Source organism: Vigna radiata, chromosome 7, assembly GCF_000741045.1.
Source record: "Vigna radiata var. radiata cultivar VC1973A chromosome 7, Vradiata_ver6, whole genome shotgun sequence".
Lineage (NCBI taxonomy): Eukaryota > Viridiplantae > Streptophyta > Magnoliopsida > Fabales > Fabaceae > Vigna > Vigna radiata.
Window position 1 is genome coordinate 21,203,342 of NC_028357.1, and position 5,232 is coordinate 21,208,573.

Sequence of the window (5,232 nt, forward strand, 5' to 3'; positions counted from 1 at the left end):
AACGAAGTACATATTTCCCGCCAACAAAGGAACTTCATTTGGTCCACAAATATTTGAATGAACCACTCCCAAGCAATCCCGTGCTCTCATGTGAAAATGTGCCTTAAAGAATGTTAGGTAATCCAATAATCATTTGTTTCATTTCCATTTGTTGCAAACTTCTGAAGTTCAAATGTCCATAGCTCAAGTGCAACAACCATTTTTCATGTTTCACTATAGACATGCGTTGAAGGTTCCCCACTACTTCCATACTTATCTAGAATATCCAATCCTTGGAGATCTTGCTTCTCAAGATTATATTTCTGTTTTCATCAAATAGTTCAACTATATTGAAGCCTCCCATCACTACTGTAAATCCCTTTTGAATCATCTGACCAAAGCTTAAGAGGTTGCATTTCATAGTAGGGACAAATAACACATTAGTTATAATGGCACGCGAGCCATTCTTTCTTCTAATAACAACATCTTCAATTCCCTCCACTTTCAAAGTGCTATCATCAACAAACTTCACCTTACTCTTCTTTGTTTCATCAAGATTAACCAACCACTCTCTATGGCATGTCATATATGTTAGGAAACAGGTTGGCTTCGTTTTACACCAAGAGGGGCGGGGGGTGAATTGGTGTTAGTTCAAAAATAAAATCTTTTCGCAATCTTGGTATGAAAATTCAAAGCTTTTGATCTTTCCTTGAAATGCAAGTAATGAAAAATTTTAGTGCAGCGGAAAAACGTAGTTGACTGCTAAACAGATAAAGTCGACTAAAATAAAGAGTGCAGGGATAGAGAAAATCAAACACTAGTTTTTATATTGGTTCGGTCAACAATGCCTACATCCAGTGTCCTTCCAATCTTGGAAGCAAATGCACTATAATGGTTGNGGTTTTTACAACAAGNAATTTATAGAAGCACCACGCAAAAATATAAATCTCCTCTCTAACCCAAAACCAAATATAGTTGCACACACAAAACCAGAATTGCAGCAAGAATCCCCTCTTCTGCAATCTGAACCCACGTCAAACAATCCTCAACGTGTAACCAGCACTCTTCATAGGATGCCAAGCCTATCACAGCACGCTTCACAAGTTGCCAAGCCTATCATAGCAAGCTTCACAGGTTGCCAAGCCTTCAGTCAAATACAACAGTCTTCACAGGATGCCAAGCCTTCAAGATCAAACCAGAAGCACCTTCTTTATGCAGATGTTGATCAATCAGTATGCGCACAAGACTCCTCAATCTGAATCTCTCAAGAAAGATCACCACCGTCTTCTTGGAGAATTCTTGGAGCTTCCAAAATTGAGAACTTTCTCTGAAACAGGACAATGAAAATGTTAGATCACAAAAGTCTCAGAACAAATCGTGTTCTGTTCTATTTATAGTTTTCCTGTCATTCTTAGTCGAATTGCCTACTAATCCAGTCGACTGTATTAAAACAATTATAACAGACAGTCAACACAAGGCTCCTCAGTCAACCAAATTAATGAACAGTCATGACAGTTTACCCAGTCAGTGAATTCTAACTAACTTTTGAAAATATAGTCGTTGAAGCAAGTAGGCATAACAAAATTCCAAAAATAACAGCAACACAGTCGAATAGGTGTTCCACACTGTTGACTGTCACATGAAAAATCACTTTGAAATTCTTTTCATCTCAAAATCTCATCAAGCACGTGTTCACTAAATCTGTACAAAGATTTTAGCTTAGTCGAATCTATTTCCAGTGTAGTCGACTCAACTAGACCTTTGTCACAACAAATATAAGTTCATGAAAGTGCTTGTGAGCTTTTCTTCAAAAATGTGCAGAAGTAATCAAAATCATTTTATCACACATTTCAATACAAGCGTGTTCCATACATATAACACATATTCAATCATAGGAACACACATTGCAAATCAACATCATGTTCAACAAAAACATTTTTCAAATCAGTTTGATATATCAGCTGAACATGTAAACTTGGAACATATGTACTGTTATTAAGCAGTGTGTTGTCATCATCAAAAACCAGTTTGATATAGAGTTTGTGTTGTCAACAATCTCATCAATATGATTCGAACATCCTAAATCCAAATAGCACAAGTTTTCTTGAGAAGTTTAACTTTTTGCAGAAGTGGTTACCATTAAAGTAAGAGGTTCTGAATTAAATTCTTCTTGAGGAATGCAAGCCTTTTTTTTTTCCTTGAAACCTCTTCTGCTATCCCTTATCAGCATAACACTCATAGGACTAATGCCCATACTTATGAGAGTTAAAGCATTCCACAGTTCTCTTATCTTTCTTGCAGTAATTTTTCTCTACCACTCTTCTCCACTATTGCAAATTCTTCTTGATCATCTTTGGTCTTATCATTCTTCCAATTCCCTTTTGTATGTTTCCCTTTCCATTTCTTGATCTTTTTTCTCTCTTTGTTCTTAGAATGATGCACCTTCAGAGGTTGTTCATCTTTCTTGATAGGGTTTCTATCAAGCAACCTCATCTCATGCGCCTCCAAGGAACTTTGAAGTTCCTCCATCTTTATTTTTGCAAGATCCCTCGATTCTTCAATTGCAACCACAATGTAATCAAATTTTTGTGGCAATGATCTCATGATCTTCTCAACAATCATAAGATCACTAATGGACTCTCTGCACCCTTTCATCTGATTTGTAATGGTTAGGATCTTGCTGAAGTATTCACCCACCTTGTCACAATCTTCCATCTGCAGAAGCTCTTAGTGTCTTCTCAAGGTCTGGAGCTTCACTTTCTTTATCTTTTCTCCTCCCGTATGACAACGCAACAAAATACTTCATTTTGAATTTTCACAAAATGAGTATAATTCACACACTGATGAATGATGAACAAGGCTTTGTTGTCTTTCCTCTTTATTGCAGTTTTCTGATCTTCTGAGGCACCAAGATCAAGTTCAAGTCCATTTCGTTCAATGACATCACTTACATCTTGAAACCTGAATAATACTCTCATTTGTGTCTCCCAATTCTTCTCTGTGAGTATCAGAAGATTTACTGTTGGAACGTCATTCCCATCATTCTTCAAATGCACAGTCTTGATCAAGAACTCAAACCTTGACACCCTTCTTATTTCTTTGCTCCAATTACTTTGACCAGCCGAATCTGTTGTAAAAAACTGACAGAGTCACGACCAAAATATTTCTTGAGGCGTGTATATCACTGTCCTTAAGGACTTATTCGCGGTGTATTGTGCAAGCCCCCCAAGATACAACAAGAACTTCTCAGAATTTTTGAGGATCTCAGAACTAACAAGAATTTCTAAAAAGAGAAAGAATGAAACCCAAGATAAGAGAAGGAAGAGAAACTAGAAAAGAAGCTATAGAAAATATATGCAAGGGAGAGGGAGAGCTCAACAATGTGAGAGAAAGAAAAGTCATATGTTTTTGTTGGTGTGTCTCTGGAATGAAAACAGTGGTTGTATTTATACAGAAGAAAACTAGGGAAAAAGGCCTAAGGTCCAAAGCACAAAAAAATATCCAGAGCCTTGGGGGTGAATGAGCTACAGTGCATAGAAATCCCAAGCCACGTTTTGCAACGTTCTGTAATGTTATGCAACGTTCTGCATTGCTTATGGAAAAGAGACGTTGGCACCAGTTGGGAAATATCTCCAAGACAAACTTGGAAGGAAGGCTTGTGGTCCAAGCTCAAAATTTTCTCCGAAAAAGATGGCACATATCTTTGCAATATTATATTAAAATAATAACAATCCTCCACATATTGCAATGGATAAGAAACATTGATTGAAAGAAAGAAAAGAAGAGAAATCCTAGGTTTTATAAGATGTAATGCATCAAAGCTGATATAGCGAGTTATATGAACCAGTCCTAGATTAAGAAACTTAACACACAATATAGTTGGTATGGCAAGCTATATGAACCAAACATACTTTAGTGTATTAGAGGTTTATCAATCACAGTACACCCCCACAGTCCTTGTTGTTATTGTTGTGATGTGCTTACTAGGCCATGCGTGTGTCATGTATTCATGAGTGCTCTAGAGATCATGCCAATATCTCATGCAAGTGGCCCCACTTGACACTCACATAGGTGATTTCATCAAGTGTATGCTGCAAATTATACACCACCCATACGAGATATGAAAATCATTAAAAACTTTGTTTGACTACAAAGTTTAACCTCTCAATAATGCAGTGTCTAACATTTTCACACATGCCATAGGAATGGACATATTTGATTTAAAATCAAATTAGTGTTATCAGAACTAACAAGTGACTTATTTTTACCCATATGAACCTTATTCATGGGATCTCTGATAACTCTCTAATTTTGCATATTTTTCTAGTCTTAGAATTCTTTCTTAGCTTCTTTTATTCTTTAATTATTTAGAATTAGGTTAGTTTTAGAATTTTTGTTTAAAATTGTAGTTTTATAAAATTGTAGTTAAAAATAGGTTTTTAAGTGTAATTTTTAGTTTTTGTTAATAATTAGAATATTTTATTTTATTTTATTTTTTTTAGAAAATCTTTGGTAAAAATATTTCTTTCTTAAATTTCCTTCACTTTAATTTTTGGATTGAATTTTTTTTTTCTTTGCTGCAAAATAGGCCATTGTAAATTGGGCTGAAAACGCTATTGGGCTGCCACTTGGAGTTGGCGCTGATTGCACTTGGAATTTTGGCTACTGAATCAAAACGTTGCTGCCATACTTGGGACATTGTTGCTGCACTTGAAGTGGGCCATTGGATGGGTTAATCCCATTAAGTCATTTGGAGAAAAAGAGAATGAACCCTTGACTTAGGGCTTGACGCAACTGAGGTAGAGAAAAGGAAGCCAAATTGAAGATGACCGGAGCTGAACTGGCAGAGATGAATGTTGATCGAAGGGCTCAAATAGAAGGATGCACAGTGGTAGTCCGATGACCAAAGCTTCTCAAGCAAGTTACTTTCTTCTTTCTTTTTCATCTTTCATTTTTCTTTTTTGACCCTATATAAAGGGCTTCTGCCATGTATAACTTTTTTTACATACACGATAGACACATTTTTTTACCGAGACACTTTCAGATACAATTTTACGCACTGTAGATTAGGTTTTTTTTATGCTTTCTATAGAGTAGGTTTTCGTTCTCTAAGCTTTTGGAGCGAATCATCGCGGTGGTGACAGCCCGTGGTGGCTTCGATTGCACTCTTCGTTCGGTACATTTTTTTTGTAATTTTTGTTTCTCCTTAATAAAATGTTCTTTTTCTTTTGTGTTCTTTGTTTCTGTGTTGAG